General features: G+C 33.9%; 1 long non-coding RNA gene across 3 annotated transcripts; it reads left to right on the forward strand.

Moving 5' to 3' along the window:
* The first annotated feature begins 239 nt into the window (after positions 1-239).
* Positions 240-17,250, forward strand: LOC128206806 (uncharacterized). Of its 3 annotated transcripts, none has more exons than XR_008256589.1 (9): positions 240-311; positions 3,781-3,846; positions 4,213-4,289; positions 4,890-4,952; positions 5,212-5,300; positions 7,773-7,846; positions 10,583-10,673; positions 13,969-14,033; positions 16,616-17,250. It is a non-coding gene; the product is annotated as an uncharacterized LOC128206806 (long non-coding RNA). The 3 variants fall into 3 exon arrangements; XR_008256588.1 differs by lacking the exon at positions 240-311 and adding an exon at positions 1,587-1,656; XR_008256590.1 differs by lacking the exons at positions 240-311; positions 4,890-4,952 and adding an exon at positions 1,587-1,656.
* Positions 17,251-25,327: the final 8,077 nt, after the last annotated feature.

Below are 25,327 nucleotides of genomic sequence, written 5' to 3' on the forward strand. Positions count from 1 at the left end.
TTTAATAAACTGTAATCTTTTGTAATCCTATTACCCCCTGCGGTCATTAACACCTTTTGATCACGCCCGATAGCTACTATAAAATTTGGAAAACAGAGACCGGATGAAACCGGGACCGGATGAGACCGGGACCGGGAAATAGCCTTATTTTTTCCGTAAAGTAAACCATGAAACTGTTGACTGCGACCATTTCAATTATTTCTGTTTCCGGATAGCACTTCAATCTTCCGTGTTAGTATAATAACTATTTAAGGGATTATAACTTGGACTTCCAATATGTCGACATGGGTAAACAGCCTCAAGTTAACTTTGTAAGTGCTCTGTCACCATTATGTGTCGCTGTGGTACGAAAGGATTGAGATCAAGTATGCTAACAGTAAAAGATACATGATTTTACTTTGACGTTTGAAATATCAAAGACGAATATTTGAATGTTATTGTTTTGTATGTTTGGTTCATAATGGTACTTTGTCGAGTGTAAGACCCACAAACCTACTTCAAAGTTGAAGTCACTATTGTGCAGTGCAGTTAATTGTAACCACAATCCAGGTCTGGGGAATAAAGGTGACTTTTGGTCCAGCCAATCCAAGGTAAAATTCCGCCCTGCAGCGAAAAACTAATGGTCAAACCCAATCAAATGCTCCCACATCCCGGGAACCCTAGGCAAGGTCCATTCCTGCTATGTTTTGCGCGAGGATAAAACCACACTATTCACCTGGCACTGCCAGGCCATCTGGAAGGTAACAACATGGCCCATTTCTATGGAGGCTATTCGTTGCCAAAAGTCCAGACGTGTATGTGTGTATTTTAGGTTTGTAACATTGATGATTTACCAATTTACATTTTACAACCACCAACTCATTGGTTGTATGTTTACATTTTACACTGCACATTTTCATTGTACCAATTGGAGTTTTATTCTCGTTGCATCTATTCTACAGACGATTCAGTCATGTTTATAAAGTTGTGTATGTTAAACACACATCATTCCGTGAGTCACATGCCGAGTTTTACATTGCGGTGTGTAGAAGACAGATTTCAGTTTGTAGTTCTACAAAGTACATTGTATGGTGGTGACTTTTCATTCGCAGTTGAACATGTTTACGAGATGAATTTAATTTTATTTATAGAAAGCTCCACCTTAACTCTGCGAAACTCTGCGGACACTAGATAAGAATCTACGCTAAAGTTATATTTATTTTATTAAAATTTTCAACCGATTACGACGGCTCCAGTAAATTGCTGTTATTCTTTTTCCTCTGCCCGTTTTGCATTAAGTTAGCTTACCACAAGAATGCAGTCGTATTTCACTAGTTGCATGCATCTTATAAACATGTTTTTGCTAATGACTGATAAACATATTTCTTCCGAGAAATTTTAGGTTACACATTTTCGGAAAATCAGGAGGTCAAACACGCGTTCCAAGTTCACAGCGCATGGTTTTGAAGGCCTTCTTGCCTCGTTTTCTGTGGAAAATTCCATGAAACGTCATAGCTATTTTTAACCACCAATAATACATAGTATATTCTACATAGTATTGATCACGCGCTTGACGTCAGAGGTCATGGTTCAGAATGGTGTAAATAGTCGGCTGCTTTATGATGCAATAACTTAGTGGATATACTTTAATGATTCAATGTTTATAATTCAAGACATGTAAGAATCTTTTACGCTTAACAATGTGCATAAGCATAAAAATAAATAACTTCTAAACAAGAATGATTTCTTGCTTATCTGATTAGACTCGGAGTTCCGCCGTGGGATCATAAAATCGGACGATTCTCAACGCTATCGTTCATATTAAACTCGGCGGTAAGCCAGCCACTCGGAGGAACTCGGGGGAATTTTAGCGAGGGCAACAGTTTTACCCTCGGAGGAAACCCGCGATCACCGACTTTATCCCTCGGAGTGAGCGAGGAAAGTGGGTCTAACTCGTTGAGTGTACTGTACCTTTTATACCCCACCCACACTCAACAGTCAGGGCTTTTTTTCACATTTAGGTGAAGTGGACCTAGCCCTTTTGGAGGGGAAAAATCGCGCGTTTGTTTTTCTAATCTAAGACTCACGATATCTATTTTTTCATGTTCTTGAAATCCCCCACTTGATTGTTATGGTTCACATTGGCAGATCCCGTAATTCATAACTGGGGGACACAAGTGGGTTGGAGGGCTTTTCTTCCATCCACATGGATATTTTGTTTTAATGATGTATTGAAATTACACGTTTACACCATGGATGCTTATTAAGATAGTAAATGTATAACATCAGACAAAACTAGGTAGATATCATTATGGTGTCCATCAAAAGTTTTGTGGGTTTGCTGGAGCAGGTTTTGAACAGGGACTTGCGTTAGAGGGGCGTTACTTAGGGGCACAACTTTTTGGACATGATCCCTCGAGTGGGCATGACATTAATATGTTTAAAATGTGGGAAGTGGGGTTTAGGGATACTCCCCCTAGAATATTTTAAATATTTTTAGTCTGAATTGGTGCATTATGGCGTTATTAAGTATTTTTTTCTGAGAAATATTGACAAAAAAAATAACCTTTAAGTTTACTTGCAGGCCAACTGGGGGGGACACAGGCCCTACAGCTCCCCCTCCATGGTCCACTTGTAAATAAAATAAATGAACAATTTTTGCTTGCTTGGGTATATAAGTAAAAAAACAACTGACAGTGACAGTATAAATCTGGGTCCGTGAGCCCAGCTCAGATACACCCAACTGCAACTGACAAAATAATATGGTGATTTATAACCCATTTAGAAACATTGATCGTCAAAATAAAATAAAAGATGAAGTTAATTTTAGTTTTTATTGTGAAATAAAGAGAGAGTACTCGGACTTACAATCTCATTAAAATCAGATTCCTAATACACGCTTCACGACGTTACGCTATGTGGATGATCGTACATAACGTAATGAAATGAAGTGAACGTCACGATATGATTTTAATGAGATTGTCGGACTTACAACCGGGAATTTACAGGAGGTAGGCGAAGATGTTATCCCCCTTGCTTGATTCGACGGAAATAAACAAAAGAAAATCTGATTCGTTAGCTCCGCCCATTCACCTTCGTTTCTTTCGGTGATATTTACCATATAAGGTATAGGCGAAATGGTCTATCCTTGAATTCTGAACTTGTCAATTGACTTTTGTAAACCTGGACTTGTTGGACTGCAAATGTTCATTTTACGAATGCGAGTGTCGACTGTAGGATTGCAGTTTTACATATGCATGATTCGGCTTTCTAAATTACATCATCATATTGTTAAAGGCAAGTTATACGATCTATGTTTTAGTGAGTTTATACAGGGTCAATCTGACAAATCAATACGGAAAAACTGACGAATAGAAACAACAAATAGCACGTCTACATTGACAAAATAATGTAAGAGATATTTAGTACGATTAAGAAGCACATTGTGGGAATTACACGTCTGGACTTTTGGCAACGAATAGCCTCCATACATTTCCCTGACTACATGTATCCCTGGACTTGGTCGGGGCGTGGTTACAAATGACTGGTGCATAACATTCTGAATGCAATGTCAGATTCTAATTGAGAGAATTGCTCCCATTTGTTCAAATTTTATTTTCATCAACTGTGGCAATGAAAGCAGATCAGATATCATGCACATTAAAGATTTCCTTTTCTTTTTGTATTATATCTTGAAGAATATCAAAGACTGTGGGAACTGAAGGTTTTATACCAAGACTTACAGTCATAGTTGATAATGACAAAGTTATCAAGTATTGCAATATTCAAATATAATTTCAGGTTATGCAGGTTGTTGAGAGCAATATGATGAGGGAAGGCAGGAAAGAGTACCAGTCTTATAGTCTGGTAATGTTAACAAGAAATATTTTATTAAAACAACTTTTTTTTTTAATCATGATTTTCCAATATGATATTATGTGTATTGTGATCCTAAAATTGGGTACAAATTGGACTTTTTTCTTTATTGGATTTTTAGGAATATTTAAGTGCTTCAGACTTTGAAATAATATCGTGACAGTAAAGCAAACCACAAAGTATGTTTTAATATATTTTTGCTTAATACTATCGTACAGGCCATCCATATAGCATACTTTTGTTGTAAAAACATCTTAATATTTGCATAATAGGTTTTAAGACTTTGATTTTTTGAAGGTGATCAACAAAAGAAAGATTTTTCATAGAATTTTCTTTTATATTATGATTTAATTGCAGTATGTACTCGTGGCAAAATGGTGTTCGAGAGGTGGCGAATAAGGATTTGCTTGCAGCATTGAAGAACGATAATACATGTATGTATGTTGTATTTGCGTTCTTGTATATACATGTGAATACTGTGTTACTATTCATCAATGGAGATGGAAAACTTTGACATTGACTTTAACTCTTAACATTAGCTTAACAATACAAATGAAATAAACGAAACTATTTAATCTTTGATGTAATAGAAAAAAGTAAGTCTATTGACAAATGGCCCCCAATTTCTTTAAAAATCGTGTAAAATTAAGCTATAGTATTTTATTCCACTCACAAAATAAATATAAACTATTTTAACATATATATGTATCTCAAAATTATTTCCTTCACACCCTCAGTTTCTAATAATCAAAGTGAGAATATAACACAAATTATACCAAACAATGGAACATTAATAGGGCTTTGCATTTAGAATTGTTGTATGCCTCTTCAGTATACTATGATATAAGTGCCATGCTAAAATGTGACTGGAATTTACTAATACTCAGTGTACAGAAGACATTTTTTTCTAAAATTGTTTTTATACACTGTGCAGCTTATTTGTTCATTTTATATGGCAATAATATGGAAGAACTATGAATTAAAATCCGTTTTAAAAAATCAACATGCTGATAATTTGGTACCATTTTTTTCAGGCTGCTGCATGTATATGTTAAAGTGTTTTATTCACTGAGGCACTTCCAGTCATATTCGAAAAGGTAACAACATCTGTCATTGCTATGCACAACATTGTAAGTAGTACAATTTGTTAACTACACTTTGCCAATTTTTCAACACAGATACTATGCTTAATGTTTATAAAACAGGTTTTAAACCTCTGACAAGTGTATACATAAATAAATCTTTAAGATTCTAAAAGTGCCTTAGAAAGCGCTTTGGTTTTGTTTGAGCATGTGTTAGAAAGTCATATTTACTAGCTTAGCAATAACCTTAGGGAACCCTTACTTATATTTTCAGACTACCAACATGCCATATGAAGTGGCTGAGAAAATACCATTTGGTTCCATACAGAGGAAGTTCATTTCATCACTAACGACTCGGACAGAGTAGGTGTTAATTTGTTAATTCTATCGACCTAAATTACTAGCCTTTTTGCAATCTTAAACTAATTACTTAACATAAAATTTAAATCGAGCTAACTAGATCATTTAAAATAAAAGTAAAAATTTAAACTTTAAATCTTGCCATGAAATAAGTATCATGCATTCAAATTTCAATTTGCCAGTATTATTATAACATAATCCTAAAAGAGATTAAAGTAATCAACCTTTATCATAACATTTTCTTATTTGGGGATATTATGTATTTATGTTGACACTATCTGTACCTTCATTCTCTTCATTTGACTGTACAAAACAAGATCAAATGTGTCATTTTAGTTCAACCAATTTAAACTGTATTTATTATACTCTTAATTGAATAGCCATTCGTATATTATCAAACATTTTAACATATTTAAACGTGTTGTTATTTTGATAATATTGTATCGGTGTCATAGGGTACATGTCCATTCCCAGCCCTCAAGATAAAACAGATATATTCTTTGTTGTAAAATGTGTTCTTTATGCATACATATAGAGTGGCTTCAGAGAACTCAACACTTAGCATTTTTCTTACAAAATATTTAAGGGTTTCTTTGCATGAGATTGCTACATTCAGTGTACATCATGTTATATAATACATTATATATGATCAATTAAACAGATTAACAACCAAAGATGTTGTTAAATACTTTTTAAAAGCTGTATATGTACAAGACAATACTGAGACTGTAAAGACACCAATGTTTGTCCAAACTTGAAGATGTATAGATTCCAATGTTTGACTAATGTTGAGGCTGTATATATTCTAATGTATGCCCCAACATGAAGTTGTATAGATGCCAATTTTTGTCCTGAGTTGAGGCTGTATAGATGCCAATGTTTGTCCTGAGTTGAGGCTGTATAGATGCCAATGTTTGTCTTGAGTTGAGGCTGTATAGATTCCAATGTTTATCAAAAGTTGAAGCTGTAAAGATTCTTATGTTTGCCCCTTCTTGAAGCTGTATGGACTCCAACCTCCCCCCCCCCCAATTTGAGGCTGTATAGATTCCAATGATTGCCTTGAGTTGAGGCTGTATAGATTCTAATGTTTATCTAAAGTTGAGGCTTTATAGGTTCTTATGTTTGCCTTCAGTTGAGGCTGTATAGATTCTAATGTTTGTCTTGAGTTGAGGCTGTATAGATTCTAATGTTTGTCTTGAGTTGAGGCTGTATAGATTCTAATGTTTATCTAAAGTTGAGGCTTTATATGTTCTTATGTTTGCCTTCAGTTGAGGCTGTATAGATTCTAATGTTTATCTAAAGTTGAGGCTTTATAGGTTCTTATGTTTGCCTTCAGTTGAGGCTGTATAGATTCTAATGTTTGTCTTGAGTTGAGGCTGTATAGATTCTAATGTTTGTCTTGAGTTGAGGCTGTATAGATTCTAATGTTTATCTAAAGTTGAGGCTTTATATGTTCTTATGTTTGCCTTCAGTTGAGGCTGTATAGATTCTAATGTTTATCTAAAGTTGAGGCTTTATATGTTCTTATGTTTGCCTTCAGTTGAGGCTGTATAGATTCTAATGCTTGTCTTGAGTTGAGGCTGTATAGATTCTAATGCTTGTCTTGAGTTGAGGCTTTATAGATTCTAATGCTTGTCTTGAGTTGAGGCTGCATAAATTCGAATGTTTATCTTAAGTTGAGGCTGTATAGATTCTAATGTTTACCTAAAGTTGAGGCTTTATAGATTCTTATGTTTGTCTTCAGTTGAGGCTGTATAGATTCTAATGTTTATTTAAAGTTGAGGCTGTATAGATTCTAATGTTTTCTTTCAGTTGAGGCTGTATATATTCAAATACATGTTTATCTTTAGTTCAGGCTGTATAGATTCCAATGTTTGTCCCTACTTGAAGCTGTATAGACCCGGATGTTTACCCCCAACTTGAGGATGTATAGATTCCAATGTCTGCATTGAGGGTCGAGTCTTATATGTTTCGCCCTATTTGAGGCTGTATAGAGTCCAATGTTTGCATTGAGGTTGAGGCTGTATAGATTCTAATGTTTATCTAAAGTTGAGGCTGTATAACGTCCAATGTTTGTCCTAATTTGAGGCTGTATTGAGTCCAAGATCTCTCGAATTTGAAACTGTTTAGATTCCAATATGTGTCTTTATATAAAGCTGTATACAGTCCAATGGTTGTTCTACGTTGGAGTAAAAATGAGTCCACTGTCTGTCCTACGGTGTAGCTGTATATATTCCAATGTCGATCAAACTTGCGAACAGTGAGATATAATTGTTTATTTCCTTGCAAAGTATTTATTTTATTTAAAGTTGTCATCTTTTGTCTTAATTTATATCTGTAATCTCAATAATGTGGATAATGAGGAATGTTTATATATTTTACGACATTTAATGGGGGTGTATAAAGTCCAGTGGTCAGACCGTGAGCGTGTATAGAATAAAACGTCGACCATTGTTATTATCTGCTTATTTTCAGATGCTTCCACTGTAGAGCAAAGCCTGGAAAGATTGAAGGACAGATTTGGGAAAAGGAAAGCAGCCATGAAGGTGGTAAGTAAGGATATTATTTTGTAATTAACATTTAAATGAATTGAAGGCGCAGATTGATTGGAATCTGATTTATAATGTAACCAGTATCTATATTTTCATTGTTCAATAAATATTTAACTTATTATCTGGATAATAGGACCATGCATTCTATATAGTTGTTCTTGTAGATCTATGGAAATGACCATTAGAAGTAGCTTGAAGATCTGCAAAGTCATTTATGATTAGTACTGCACAAGATCATGGTTAGGTCTAAAAAAAATGTTTGGTTAGGTTTACATCCTTTAAAAAAAGGTAGGGTAGGTAGACTTTTTTTTAATCAGGCTTTATATAAGAATGTCATTTTCATCATTGGATAATGGTGTTAAAATTATCATCTGTATATGCTATTAAGGTTTTCCACTACAAAGTGAAGGCATTTTTTTTTTCAAACTGACTATAAAAACAGTAGGGTCAGCGCCTATTCCGTAGGTAGGGTTGGGTAACCCGAACCAAATGTATTTTTTTTAAGCCTTACAGGAAATTTATACCTTCTTGAAAATGTTTTCCTAACATCTGTTAGAAATCCTAAAAGTTTACAGACAGACAAATACAACAGCTTTAATACCTGGGTATGCCAGTGATTCATAAATGCAGAAGTTTGCATTTTGAAAAACTGAAATAGTATATAGTAATAAATTATTACTATACTGTATACTATTTCAGTTTTTTCAAAATGCAAACTGCATACAGGTTCGGTCCCAAATATGGAAATGAATGATAAAACTTATGACTGTAGTCAGATTTTACTATTTTGATATTGTAATTTTTGTACTTTAAATTCTTTAGGCTTATAGCAAAGAACAGTACTTCAAAATATTGGCCGGATATGAATGTTTGATTTTTGTCTATGTTATTGTGTGAAATTAGGCCATACTGAATTATTTGTATTGAGTATTCACAGATAAATTATTGGTGAGTTTTAAATGCAACTTAAAAAAAGAAAATATACACAGCAGCTTGAAGTAGGTATAGAAAACATAATCCTAAACTGCATGTTTATTAAGTTTTCTCCCTTAACCTGATATATTTCCATTATGGTTTTTGCTTGGACCATATCAGATAGATGGTAATGGTAAGATTTGTAGTACTCAGTATCCATGGGTCTTAATTGTACCCTACCGTTAATATACAGAAATTTGATTTTTTTTCCAAAATTAAGGTAACATTCTGGATTGTTGGACATGGATTCAGACTAAATTAATGTATTAATAGATGGAGATGGTGGAAAGCTAAGTGCCCAATGCCCATCAACCATTCACTTTCACTGCATATTTATGTAGTTATCCCCTGAACTGGATATCATGTATCATTTACTTTCCACAAGCACATGTTATTGTGTTTTCTCTTTTTATCTAAATCATGATTGTTTTTTAAACATTCTTCATTTGAAGTGATGCTCTTGTTTGTTAAGAAATAGATAAATAAGGGAATATCCGTTATACTATTTGGGGAACATACATGTACCCTGAATAAATTTATATATGTGAAACACATGGCTTTTTCTGGCCATTTTGGGAAAAAGACTCTTGATATTTTGGGAAATTTTGCGTTGTGAAAATTCTGAAATTGGGAAATTTTACAGTTAAAAGAAAAAGCTGTCTAGTCTCCTACAAATTAGGAAATGATTTGATATTAGTTTATTTTCCCTTTAAAAGACCCCAAAAATTATCAATCCTTGGGGTGTAAATATCTATTGCAATAAATCATGACAGATATTTCATACTGATAATATTTCATACTGATCTTTGAATGTGATGAAAATCAATGATTTCCGAGTTTAATTATAAATAATTTTTTTTTACATCACACAATTTATTAGGATGTTGAAAATGAACCAGTACAGGATTTTTTATTTTTTTTTTTTATTTTTTGATTGTGATTTTTTTCTGAAGATTGGGAAAAATATCTTATATTTTGCTTTGGGAATGGATCCGATAGTCGGACACGTGGGTATTATAGAAAAAGCCCTGAAACATTTTTTATTCTTTTTTGCATTTATCACATTATTAAGTACAAATCAACCACCATTTGAACTGAAAAACTTATAGATGCAGAATGTGCAGTTCGTGTTTGTGGATGAAAACAGGGTGACCAGAAACTCTTTCAACAAACAATTGGCTGAATGTGAATCTTGAATTGGATCCAAAATCCCTCACAATTTGTAATTGAATGATAACAGTAATGAAGAGGGATCTAAATCTTGTAGTTTTTATTAAACACACAGACAGGACTGTACATTATTAATATTATAAATGGTGGCCTTAAAAAAATTTGAATTCAATTGACTGGTCTGGTGAAAAAATTGCCTTTGGTATTAATTTAAATGTGTGTTTTTAACAGGCATATAGACATGTATAACATCCGTTTATTGATATGCCCAAATGTGACAACATTTTGAGACATTATTCTGCCTTTTTGTTTTGCAAAAACCTGATCACAGCAACATTATGTATATTATATGACAATGCATGCTTTTTTGACTGATTATTCTAGAAAGTTGTTATGTTGGTACCAAATGCAGTTATTTTTACAATATGCTAGACATAAACATCTTATCAAGGTTTGGGAAAAACAAGCGATCAGAGGTTAACTGTATTTGTTTATAATGCTAGATTCTGCAATTTTCAATTTTGATTATAAATCTACACATAGTTCATCTCAAGGCAGTTCAATGATTTGAGTTTGCAAATCTTTCAGATGAAATAACCCAGTCCAATTTGATTGAAATTGTTGAACAGATGTTTCCAGATGTGAAAGTCAGGTTAGGGTGCCTGGCTGAGGAAGGAAGGTATTTGAGTCTTTTTGTAAATTATTTCTTCATTTATGCATCAGTCAATTGTAACTATGGCCCCTCCAGCTACGAAAAATAGTGGTGACTTACTTTCTGTAAAATTCCTGCCCTGTGGGTACAAACTGCAGGTAAAAGCCCCCACAAAAAGCTCAACACCCTGGGGACATCCTAGGTAACAGTGTGTGTATACCATGTGATAAATTGTGTCATAAATGCTATGTCAGGAAGGCAATATTTTGAGTAGAAATAAGACTTTAATCAAAGATAACTTTTCTTTTTCTTCACTATTTTAAATGAAACATGGCGCAGTCTACTCTGCTGACGGAGCCGACCTTCGGACTTTTACCAGAACTTGATTGTGAGTTTAGTGTCTTAAAACACTTTGACAAACCTTTTCACAATACAGACGTCTGACTGAGCACTGTCAAAACCTTCTTTTGGAAAAAAGTTTGTCGAGATGTTTGATGAAACTAATGACCTCATCAAATTTCATAAATTAAACAAATGAGGGGCTCTTTAAGCGGCATAGAATACCCTTTGTTTTTTTAAAAAGGTTTTGTAAATGAAAAGTTATCTTTGATTTAAGTCCTGATTTTAAGCAAAATTTGCCTTCCATGTAGCATATATTACGTAATTTTTCACATTGTATACACACACTGGCTTTTTGCCACTATTTTCATTGCAAAAACAAACAAAAAACGCATCGACTCAAGCCCACCTAGACAGTAAAAACACCATTCCGCTTGCTCTCCTTGCTATACTCCTAGACTATGGAGGATGGGGCTTGGTTACAATTGACTGGTGCATCACAAATGATAGATACTATCATTGGTGCAAATATATTTAAAGCAATTAATACCAATAATATAAGATAACAATTATCAGTGTCTATCTCCAAGCACTAAGTTTCATTCTTTGATTATTTATTGGTCAAATAGCAAAAAAAAAAGCAATTATAAATCAGGTTCAAATTGAGCTCCAGCTAAAAGCAACTGTGCACCAGATGATCAATTGTCGAAAACTGACATTAACTTGGTATTAATGTGTACAATGCATTGAAACTAACTGAAGTTCCACATAGTTTACAATTTATTTAAGTTTAGCAGTTATTTCGTAATTTTCCATTAAAAATGATTACTGGGTATGTCTACCTAGTAGAATTCATCCCTAATGTGTGATTGGCTTATCATGTGATATTACCATTGACAAGTTAGGTACATAGCTTAAATAAACCACTCATTTGGAGTAAGCCTTCAGTAAGCACAGTAGATACAACACTGGACAGCAATTTTTGGGACACAGGTTCGAATCTGGTCTCTGACACAATTTTCAGCTCGACTATTCAAAGAATAAGGAGAGCTATCCTACTCACCTGAGCGTCGGCCTCGGTGTAACCACTTATGTTAAAGTTTGCGTACCACCTCAAATATTTTCAAAGTCCATTGACATATGGCTTTGAAACATTGCACACTTGTTCACCATCATGCCCCCATCCTATACTCAGGAGGAGGTAACTTTATCAAGCATTTTGACAAAATTATGCCCCTTTTTCTACTTAGAATTTACGTTAAAGTTTGCGTACCATATCTAATATTTTCCAATTCAATTTATGTAAATATCTCAGCACATCATTGGTGCATTGAAATCTAATCTAACAGTGATCCATGCATGTTTCGCCAAAACTTTTCAATCCATACACCGAAAAGCGGCGGAATAGTCGAGCGCGCTGTCTCTGTGACAGCTCTTGTTATTTCAATATAGAAGATGAAAAGTAATAAAATGCCCCTCCCCCCCCCTTTCTGAGGAAGAGGGCGCAAGTAAAAATAATGTACGCCCTGTTTAACTGCGAAACCTAGATCTGCCACTGATTCTATTCAGGGGTAGCAAGTTTGATTCCCTTTGCACCAATAAAAATTATTAATAATCTCTAGACAGGGACATTCAATTGTCCCGGTGACTATGTTATACACTCATGAATTATGGACATAATGGATAAGACATAACAGACCATATTTTTGGATATATATAAATACAATAACATGATAAGCTGTCATCTGTGAATCATAAAAAAATAAGATATCACATCTATATACGTATGCATTTCACTTGTTTGTCTTTGTGACATTTATCATTTGATATTACCTCATTTGTCCATGTTTGTGTATTGGAATGAGTGAAATAAAGGACACTCGACTTGACTTGATGAGACACAAATATACACAAACAACAACAAAAATATATAACACATCAAACAATGTGAACAGTACTATTCACACTGGGTTGTAAAGTCTAAAACGAACTGTAAGTAAGCTTTAGTAAAGTCAATAATTGTCTGTTATGTCCGCAAATATGGTACGTTATGTCTAGTCAGTAATATTTATAGTCCATAATGTCAGAGACACACTCTTAAAGTCACTGTTAAAGGTTCCATTCTTTCCGTACACTCTGCTCAAAAAGCCTAAATGCTAAATTGGCGAGACCCTATGCATGTATAAAAATACCAATACAGCTAATTATTTTGCCATAATAAACTTGAGTTTACTGAAAGAATGTGAACACATACATGGAATCAAACTCACAGGTAAATAATGATTGAGATTGTTGCACAAATTTCCTGAAACAGCTATAAAACATTAACCTAATGCTCTGGCACATGGAAATTTCACATTTTATTGTAACAGTTTTGCTGTGTATTTTATATATCACATTTATGAATTATTTGCATGTGGTATTATATATATTTAGAAATTTGTAAATAAATAAGATAGGAGTGGCAGGAAAAGTGCTTTCAAACAGTACTGTTTATCAGGGGCGTAGCTAGTCATCTATTCATGTACTTGTTTATAATTGTGCTAGGGGGTGTGGGAGCCTGAAATTCATGAAAACAATGGTGCATTGAAGGCTTTCTGATGTGCTTTAACAAGTACTGAAAAGTAAACAGTTTTAGGTAAATAAATCAACAAAATCCTTTACTGGGCTGATTTTTCCTCTGAGATAGTGAAATAAAAAGCCCTTATTAAGTTAATAACATTCATATTGTCTAACAGAAATTAATTTTCTGTACTTCTTGCCACTGAACTTCCTTATTCAATTTTCAATATCAATGTCCATTATATATACGGTATGTATGTCTGTAACAGCATAGGCATACATGTATAGCCAAGTACGAATATAGTAACTTTTGTTGATTTGTTTTAGTTTTTTGTCAGAATGATGTAGATTCAGCCGTGTACTCATGTATAGGTAGCTACGCACCTGGTCATGTATTTTTGTTATTATCTGGTTGTTTCAGATGTTGTCGCAGTTGAGCGAAGTGTTGAAAGATTAAATTTCGAGTTTGAAAACGAAATGAAGGTGGTAAGTAAGAATCTTGTATTGTAATATTTTCATTTAAATGATAAAAAAGGCACATAGACTAGTGATTAAAATATGACCTACAATATAACCAGTGTCTACATTTTCCATCTACAAATATTTACATGGTATCTTGATCATGCATTGGTAAATCATACAGAAGTTCTTGAAGTTAGAAATGACCATTAGGCCTAGCAAAAAAGCCTGAGAAATCATTTATGATATAAGTACTAGATCAGAGTTACCATTGCAAATTTATACCTCATTCAAATGTGTTTTTTCCAAACCTCTAAACACTTCTAAAAACAGATGAAAAGACTTCTTTATTAGCATATTAAACATTTTTTAATAGTCTCTTCACAAAACATGAATAACATCAGAAAATATTTGAATTGGTCACAATGATACATAGCATATTACAAGGAAAAATATGTACGGCTAGGCACTCAAAAAAGAGAAAAAAAGTTTCCAATTGTTTCAAAAATGATAAAATTTAAAATCAAATTCAAGTTTCTTTATTGTACCTAAAATCTTTTTTTCATTGATGCTTGTACAGGCCATATCTTGGACTTAAATGACACTTTAGCTTTATAGTAACAATGAAAGGAAATTTATGCAATTTCAAAGAACCAATATTCTACCCTGCATATTGTTTGAGTCATCTTTCTTTAGCTGGTATTTATCCATTGTGGGTGCTTGCTACATCTTGTAATTTACCACAGTGTTATCCCCCATGAAAGGGTTTGGGGTGCTTAATTGATTTAAAATCTGTCCGAATTTATTAGTGAATGAAAACTGTAATGAAAAGGGATCTGAACAAAGTGCCAAAAAATGTAGACAAAATATTTCAAGGTACTTTAAGGCCTAGACATTTATGAATGCAGGGGCGGCCTGGAAATAAATTTGGATTATTTAAGGGTGGGCGCACCAGTGCCCCTCCCTCGGTTCCAGTAGTAGAATGCTGCATGACTTTGGGTAATCAACATGTTAATCCTAGTTGTCCGAATAGGTAAAGGCCTTTCTTGACATTGGTAATATTCTAAAGGGTTATTTTTCCACGACATGTTGCAGGCTCAAGAAGAACTGGATGTGATATGTTAGTTCCTTATGAAAAGACCCCTTTAAATGTGGTGTTGTATGACAAGCCAGAATGGAACCCTCCCCCCACCCAAAATGACAGCTCTACCACAGTCACTAGTCTACCTGGCAATGTGAAATTGTCTGCCATCCCCTCTTTTAACTATTTTTTAGACATTGATACTGTTATTTATGCTCCCCAAAGGGAGAGCAAATAGTTGCCCCTTTGTCCGTCCTTGCTTTTGCCCATCACACTTGTCCGGAGAATAACTTCAGAACTATTGATGTGAATCATGTGATGGAAATAAAACTTGGTATTGAAATAGATGGGATTGGAGTTTGCAGTGCACAAGAACCATTTATAATCCTATCATGCATATCTATTAATTTATCTCCCCTTAACCATTTTTTTCATAATAAGTGCTCGTCCGGGCCAAAATTTCAAAACTACTGATGGGATTGAAATAAAACTTGGTATATAGATAGATGGCAATGATTGGGAAGTGCAGTGCACAATGACCATAATCCTATCATGTATATTAAGGTAGCACACTCCTAATGAAAACCTCCACTTATATATTTCATGCTTTAGCCTGTGTTGCAAAGCACAGGACTACAAATCTTTTGAGAGTTTCAAGGTAGCAGTTCAAATACATCCATAACCATGATATTTTTCTATTTTGTCCTTACATATTTTGGCAGGAGGTTATTGGTTGTAGCATTATTATAAAGTGGTTGGGAAGAGTAGGAACATGCACAAAAATGGGTAGAAATGGAATAGGAAATAGAAGCAAGTGTTATATACCAGTCAATTGCACCCCCCCCCCCTCAGGTCCATGGGTATACCGGGGATAGCCGGGAAAATTGGCCGTGTTTTTACCTTTCAGGTGGCTCGCAGTGCCAGGTGAATGGGGTGGTTTTGTTTTCTTGCAAGATATAGCCTTTTACCAGCACATTGTATTACAAGTTCTGCCTGTTCATAGAAAACGGGTGTATGCCCGGGAGCATCCATTGCTTCCAGCGATTATCATAATAATTCTTGTTAACCCTTGACAAGCTAACATTAAGCTGTTTGTTTCACAGCCTTTCAAATAAAAGGCAAGCTTATTTAGGCATTTGGGGACAGCGAAACTACAAACTACCCTAATTAGGTAATCATAATACCTTGGGCAGTTATCATTTTAATAAGTAAAGTCAGTACATCATATAATTATGGGCGTTCTGTTCCTATCCCTTAAAGGTATATATGAGGAAGGAATAAAGTGTCTAGCATTATTCAGTTCTAACGTCCTCACTGTTAAGGTTTTGCTAGATTAACAATGCTTAAGATGTTCGATTTAACACATATGTTTTCTAGTCGCTAAAATCTACATATCATGGCTGACTGGTGCATAGCTTAAATGGTAGTAGAATTAAACCTCGGTAAGCAATAAAGTGTTTGACGCATTGTGTATATTTAAGTTTACACTTAAGCCTCACACTATGTTCCAGTCTGTGTGTACTTTCAGGACCAGTGGTCAACCTCCTTGGAGAAGGGCCTCACTTTGAGAAAGCCACCCATGCCTGGTTCCACAGGTCACTTTCCTTTTCCTATGGAGCTCGTCCTTCTAAAGAGCAGCCCACTGATCAATGTTCACCAGGAACACAGCTTCTCAGCCATTCAGACCCACAGAGACCCCTGATTGAAGACAGGGTTTTAACAAGTGCATTGAAAATGACATTGCCTTCACTGATAGTGACAATGTAAAACTCCAGATGTGTCTGTGTTACCATCACGGAATTATGACAGCATAACCCCCCGATATTGATGTTTTATTTAATTATTATTACATCTATTCCTGTTATTGACCTTCACCACCAGTCTTGGGTTAAATTTTCTTTGATTTGACTGAAATTATTTTCACAGTCCAATGCATATGTACCAGGGACCTGCTGAAATTCAGCAAGAGCTTATCAGCAGCGCAAATCGTTATTTGTGTATGTTAGTTACTGTAAATACTGACAAGCTTTGGGCCCAGACTCTTGACCATCACAAATTAGGGTCATTGTTGATCTAATCTTGTTTCAGCCTTGGTGATCTCTATTCACCCTTTAAGCAATGGGAAACACGTAGTTTAGTGTTGTTCAATTTTAAAACACAACATTAAAGCTGCACTCTACATATTGACAGTGTTGACATTATTTTTAATTTTTTGTCTCAGAACCAGCATTCAATCCAGTCATTTAAGATAGAACAATAGAAAGGATCTCATTTAAAAAAAAAAAAAAACGCCTGAAATTTTCCTAAAGCACTCTAGCGGTAAAAGATCAATTTCCAAATTTAAATTTAGGAAAAAATATCTAAACTTTGGTCAGATGTCTTAGATCACTGCTTTCAAGACTTTTACGCAAAAATGCCTCATCTTAGTCATTTTTTTAAAAACAAAATATGAAATTGGTCGGTCAGTGATAGAGAAATGTACTCTGAAGGCCAACAAAAACCGTTCTTTTGGAAATAATTATTTGGTAGACCAAAGTTGTCCGAATGATAACTCAACCATTCCTGGACATATGGTCATCAAACTTGACATGTAGGTTGGGCCTGACCAGTAGATGACCTCTATTGATTTTAGTGCTCATCGGGCAAAGGTCAAGGTCACAGTGACCTTAATGGTAAAATAATTTTAAAGCTTGTCCGAGTGATAACTCAACAATGCCTGCACCCATGGCCCTCATACTTGACTCGGCCTGACCAGTAGATGACCCCTTATGATTTAAGGGGTCATCGGGTCAAAGGTCAAGGTCACAGTGACCTTGAACGAAAAAAGCTTGACTGTGTGATAACTTGTCAATGCCTGCACCCATGGCTCTCAAACTCGACATTTAGATTTTTGGTGACCAGCTGATGACTCCTATGGATTTTGATGTCATAGAGTCAAAGGTCATGGTCATAACACACTCTATCCTCACACTTTGAAAATCTTCCCTCACCACCCGCCTCGTTAGTGTGGCTGTCATTATGTCTTGCCCATTAATGGGAAGACATATTGTTTTTACCCTGTCCGTCAGTCCGTCGTCCGTTTCCGCTCAGTAACTAAAGAATGCTTACACCCAGGAACTTAATACTTGGTATGCTAGTTGGTCATGACTATTAGATGACCCTGATATATTTTGAGATCACTAGGTCAAGGTCGCCGTGACCTTGAGGTGAAGAAACTGTTTCCACTCAATAACTGAAAATCCTTTGGGTCTAGGAACTTCATACTTGGTATGCTAGTGTGTCATGCCTTGTAGATGACTCCTATTGATTTTGAGATCAGTAAGTCAAAGGTCAAGGACACCGTGACCTTGAGGGAAGAAACAGTTTTCGCTCATTAACTAAAGAACGCTTGCACCCTGGAACTTCATACTTGGTATGCTAGTTGGTCATGACTAGTAGATGAACCCTATTGATTTTGAGATCAGTAAGTCAAAGGTCAAGGTCGAATTGACCTTGAGAGGGGAAGAAACGGTTTCGCTCGTTAACTAAATGGTCATGACTAGTAGATGACCCCTATTGATTTGGTGATCAGTCCGTCATTGAGTCAGTCAGCCGGTCAGTCTGTTTGTCACACTGCGTTTTGGCTCAATAAATAAAGAACGCTTGCACCCAGCAACTATATACTTGGTATGCTGGTTGGTCATGACTAGTAGATGACCCCCTATTGATTTTGAGATCAGTAGGTCAAAGATCAAGGTCGCAGTAGATATTCACTATTTAATACGGTGAATAAACCAAACTTCACTGTTTTTGTTCGTCTCCAGTCCAAAATTACAAATTTCATGCATTTGTTAATTAAAAACTTTTAATTAATTTGGCACTGTTTCTTTACGAAGTATGATTTTGGGCTATTTTTTCCTTATAAAGTAAATGTTTTCGGCAAATTGCTCTAAACTGCTCTAATCCCAGCCAACGTAGTCTTAAGAAAGACACTTTCTACCATGTGGGAAGAGTTCTGGGTTCAAATCCCAGCGGTGGCTTACTAGAATTGCAGTTTGTGGCACACAAAAAAACAGTCTTTCTCTTGTAATAATAGCCAGACAATTTTCTATGTTGCTTTGATATATATTATTTACTGCACTTCAATTATGAAAATTTTACGGTATTTTGACATAATGATCATTCATTCACCAACACAATTGGTCTCATTTTGAATGTAAACTCTATCTGAGTGAAGTAATGAATATATTTTTTTAACCTCTGCTGAGCCAAACCTCTTTTAATAATAATTTTATTTATGAAGAAAAAAAGAATGGATGCCTTAATGTGACTCACTAATGGTTTGTTAAATCCATTTGTTTTAACTCACAAAATTTAGTGTGGCAAATCATAAAGAGTGTTAAAACAAAAATACCAACAGCTGGAAACCCTCAGCAAATGTTGGTATTTCCTCAAATATCGTCTTTGAAAACCCCAATTACCATCAGCGTTTTTAACGGGATTAAAAATTAAATACAGCTGTTAATGTATCCTTAACAGGTAAACATATCCACCACTTTTGTTTAAGTCCCGATGGCCGTGTGGAGTAGCCGGCTTTCTATTTTTTTTCTAGACTTGACCGGTGTGAGTTCGAACCCCACTGAAAACAAGATACCTTTTATGCTATAACTGTATTTTTTCTGCAATTTCGATATCATACAGTTAAATTATGATAAAATACGGTTTGTGTTTTCAAATGCTCTACCAGGAAAACTTATTTTTAGTCCAAAATCATGAGCAAGTCACTTGAAGGTTGATCTAAACCAAAGCTGTTTTCAATGTTCTGCACAAAGAGCTGGCTGTCACTTGGAATCAAACCCAGGTTTCACCCTTCAAGATGATGCTTTCTACCCCTGACTACAGAGGCTAAAAAGTTTTGTAATTTTGAGCAACTCTTCATGTGATTTCTTGCAATTTGCTTTGTGTCCTTAAGTTCATATTATTTTAAATAAATGTACTTAAAATGCTTTAAGTTTTAAAAAAATCAACAAATAAGCTGTTCACGACCGGTTTAAAAAAGCACCTGCATTTATCCAACTTTAATAAAAGACTGATACTTGAAAACAAGCACTATTTTTCTGTATTAAAACATCCGGAACTAAATTACATATATTAAAACATAAACGAGAGAGGGGCAGATATTTTTTGTCATAAGATTATTTATATATCTACTTTACAAATAAGAGTTAATTTTCAATTTCAGGCTTAATGCAACACATACTGAAAGTTTGACAAGAGTTTAATACTTGAAGGATGAGACAAGTCTTAGAACATGACTTTCGTGGTATTATCAGCTCCATTATTCGAAGAATAAGTGGGCTTTATTACTCGCCCCATCAACGGTGCAGATTGGCATTCTCAATTAAGACTCCAATACTCTTCATTCAATTCACTTAATTAATACTCCAGGACCATCGCGGAAATTAAGTTACATAACTCCATCTTAACCTCAATATAAATTATGGCCCCTGATTAACTTTTGGAAGTTAAGTTAAAGTTTTAGTACAGGTTTAAGTTTTAGGGCAAGTTGGGATTTTTATCAATAACTTCTATACCATTTATTCAATTGACTTAATACTTCCCACAATTAATGATGACCATTTATACATCTTACATTTAGGTATAAGATCTGCATTTTAACCATTAACACAAATTATGGCCCTTTATTGCCTTGCATCGTTGTTTTTGCTGGCCGATGACGGGTGGCATCAAACTTTCCTATTTTCTTTTCCTTTTTTTTTAAAGATTTGACATATAGTGACCAAACTTGGCATATTGGAAGAAGTTTTCCTCGTAACTTTCAATGATGTCTATGAAACTAAACTACAAAACTGGCAAGCCTACTGTTTGACTACTTTTTAAGCAAAATATAAAAAAAATCAACTTTTACAGTCAATTTAGTTTTGAACATTGGATTCAACATTAAGTATAATGCATATGCTTCAACTTGTCAGATTTGTGCTCTTGGTCCATTAGTATGCATTGTTTACAGAACAGTTCAGTTTTATAATATATTCATGTATATATTTGTACTCTATGTAAAAAAATAAATAAAAAAAACAAGTTTGAGTTTAATAAAAGGATAAACTCTGGTAAAAATGCATGAGCTATAGGTAAGTTATGTGATATAAGCACACAGCAGAATAACAATCATGACGGAACAGAGAATGAAAAAAGTTAGTCTATGTATCGCTTAAATCACTGTCAAATTGCTTATGGTGTAAAGGCTGCTGTGATTTGTTATATCCTACTGGATGTAGAATGGTAATAAATGTGTACCTTTTAGTAAAACATACCAGTCATTCTTTTTTTTTCTTTTTGGAATCACTAAGATGTGATCCTTTTATTCATAAAAAACATATACAAATCATAAACATGACAATTATGAACAAGAAAATCATGATATACAACTATTTCATCTTAAAACATGTGTGTTTTTTAACAAAATATTCTTAGTTGCTTTTAAATTTCATTATAAACCTATTGAAAAACGGACAATGAATTCCTTTATTCTTATATAATGTTTGAATAATCAAAAGGTCGGCATTTAATAATGCACATAAGTTAACAAATTTCTGCCTTCTTTCAGATACAAAGTATGATTTATAAATATAGTAACCTATTTGAAATAGAATAGTATTGATAATATTATATTCTTTGTATTCAATTTTATATCCAATTATAAGTATTTCGAGGCTTTATCTGTTTATGTATATTACAATGTTTAAAGGTGGCATTTATCTTTGACCAAAAATGAGAAAGATACGGGCAATTAATTAGAATGTGGTCATAGTCTTCGACTTGGTTGCAGTGATTACAAAGAGGACTTGCTGAGATATTCCAGCGGAATAGGTTTAGATTTGTAGCCATGATGTTATGTAGGAGTTTGAACTTGAACTGTTTAACTTTATTTTCTGGAATTATCCAATGTCAAATAAAATACCATGATCCCCAGTTGATTGGTTTGTTGAAAGTTTCTTGCCAGTATTAATGTATGAAGTTTTTTTTCAAATACAGCGTTACAACAAATATGATAAATATCTTTATTGGTGAGATCGTCTAACTGCTTTTGACCGTATTTAAGATTTAAACACGTTTTAACCTGTGTGTTTACAGATTGAGTCGATTTAATTACAATTTTCCAGTCGTTTGGGATAGCTTTTATTATTGTGTTTACCTCCGAAATCCAGTTACATTTTACCTTTAAGGTTTGCACAATTCTTCTCACGTCTATCTCACCAGATAATGAAATAAACCTTGAAATTGATTTAAGTTCTAAACACGTGTTGATCAAGTCTCGGTAGAAAACAGAGAGTTTCAAGTTTTGTGCAGATAGGGAGTTAAGAGAGTCTATATTCATATTGAAGACAAGATAATTTAGTCCGAATTGATCAAGAAAATATGATGCGATTATTTTCCAATTTGCATTTGATTTTGATTTTAAGAAATTTACCCATTTAAGTTTCATACTTTAAGAATAGTATTTAAAGTCAGGAACCACCTTCGATTTTATTTCCTGTTAAGGTTGTACGCTCAATTTTAACCCTTTTGTCATTCCAAATTAAATTAAATATTAAAGAGTTAAACGTTTTAATTATATGATCATCATGAGCATCAATGATTTTATAACAGTTATTTTGCCAAAAAAGGTTAAGTTTTGTTTCTTCCAATTGCTTATAAGCTTTTGACATTGTTAAAAAAATTTGCGCCCAGTTTAAATTAATGCATTCAGTTTTGTTGTTTCCAAAATAAATACTTAAGGATTTTATATATTTTGACGTGAAATTGATATTGTACATTTTATCAATGCCATTGTATTTTGAAGTACCTATCCATAGACTTTGTGTTTTAAGTATGTTGAGCTTCAGCCCGGAAAAATTGCCGAATGTATGAATAATCTCCAGGGCTACTGGGATTTCAGTTTCATTTTTAAAAAAAATAGGGTTGTGTCGTCTGCAAGTTGTGTGATTTTTAAATGAGTGTTTTTTTACATTCAGACCATTAATCGCTTCACATGTTCTCATTTTGAGTGCAAGGACTTCTACAATTGTTATAAATAAAAGAGCTGACAGGGGATATCCTTGACTAACTCCTCGCAGTATGCTAAAACTATCAGATATCCAACCATTATTAGAAATTCTAGAGGAAATATTTGTGTATAGTGTTTTTACCCATTGCAAATAGAATGTTTGAAACCAAACTTTGCAAGAATGTCGAACATAAAAGGCCATTCAATGGTATCAAACGCCTTTTAAAAATCTAAAAACAAAATGGCTCCTTGCATTTGATATAAATCAGCGAAATCGATGATATCTTCTATTTGTCTTATATTAAAATTAATGTTTCTACCTTTTATGTACCCCTGTTGGTCATTATTATTTATTGTCGGTAAAACAGATTGCAAACGTTTTGCAAGTATTTTCGCGGCAATTTTATAGTCTAAATTAAGTAAGGAGATCCAATTTTCTAGATTATCGGGATCTCCCTTTTTATACAGTAAAGAAAAAAACACCTTGTTTTTGAGTATAAGAAAGTCCACCTTTCTCGTATCCTTCATTTAGAGAATCAATTACAAGATTGCCAATTAAATACCAAAATCGTTTATAGAACTCAGCTGTAAGACCATCTAACCTGGGGCTTTTATTTAGTTGCATTTCTAGAAGTGCGTTTTTGCCTTCATCATATGTAAACCGACCTTCACAGGTATTTGCCGTTTTATCATCTATTGTATTTTCTAAGTCAATGTTATTAACATAATTGAAATAGTTCGTGTTATTCTCTAAGTGTGACGTTTAAAGATCTTTAAAGAATGTCTTTTCTGCTTTTAGAATTTCTTGTATATCGGTAACTCTTGTTTTACCAATTTTTAGCGATTTTATAACTTTTCTAGTTTGCCTCGACTTTTCTAATCCTAGGAAATATTTGATATTTTTTCACCTTTTTCAATGAAATCGACCTTGGAGCGAATTTGTGCTCCAATGGTTTTAATTTGATATATATGATTTATCTCTGTTTCAATGTTTTGAAAAGGTATCAATAGACTTTCGTCTTGATTTTCATCAAAGATTTTTTGAAGATGTTTAAGGGTTTTTTTTCTAGTTGATTCAACCGATTATTTCGTTCTCTCCCTATTTTTCTTGAAAAATCTATAGTAGTATTTCTTATTTCAATCTTACATAGTTCCCATTTTGTCTGACTTGTTATATTTGATTGAATGATTTTTCTTAAAACATTTTCAATATGTGTTATATATTTTGCATTTTCAAGAAGAGAATTGTTAAATTTCTAGTAACCTGGTCCTCGTTTAGACGGCGCTTTAAGTTTAAGAGAAATGGCCATGTGGTCTGTAAATTGAATTATTGCTGGCCTTATATATGTCGAATACATCTGTGGTTCTAAGTTTTTTCTATCAACCAAAAATCTATTCTACTTTTATCCGTTTGATTTTTTCGTCTCCACGTAAATTGTGTTTTTTGTTCATTATAGAGCTTCCAAATATCACATAAGTCATTTCTTGAAATTAATGTCTTTAAATTTTTAACCGGACATTGTTCGCGTTCGTAATTGTTTGAGCTTGATCTTTCATTTTTGTTAAGAATATCGTTATGGTCACCACCAATTAATTTTATGCCTTGGCCTCTTTCGGATATTATATTTAGGATACGATTATAAAATGCGTTACGTATTTTTTATCGTTAGGAGCATATATATTAAGTAACGTATATATATTTTCTTTTATTTCAATGTTGAGGAGAATATATCGCCCATCCCCATCAGAAAAATTATCTATACTACTATGTTTAAGTTTCTTATTGACAAGAATTGAACAACCCCTGCTTAAATTATTCCAAAGCTATGCCACGTATTCCAACTACTTAACTCGTTGTCAATGGAATTGATTATATTCTCAGTAAAATGAGTCTCTTGGATGAATGCTACGTCGGCTCGTTGATTATTGAGCCATTGCACAAATCTAAGACGTTTATTTCTATATCTTAGTCCTTGGACATTTAAAGAGACAATATGTAAAATATTTAATTTACTTTGTGTCATTGTATTGTTCTAGTTCTTATTTGAGATACCGTTTGACACCTATCAGAAGGGGGAAAAGTATATATACAATGCAAGCTCGTAATATTAAATCTGCTAACTCGAAATCGAAAAGCAAGTTAGACATATATGTGTACATAAAAGCGCTTTGCGTTGCATATATAGAACATTT

The sequence above is a fragment of the Mya arenaria genome, chromosome 10, assembly GCF_026914265.1.
Source record: "Mya arenaria isolate MELC-2E11 chromosome 10, ASM2691426v1".
In the NCBI taxonomy this organism is placed as follows: domain Eukaryota; kingdom Metazoa; phylum Mollusca; class Bivalvia; order Myida; family Myidae; genus Mya; species Mya arenaria.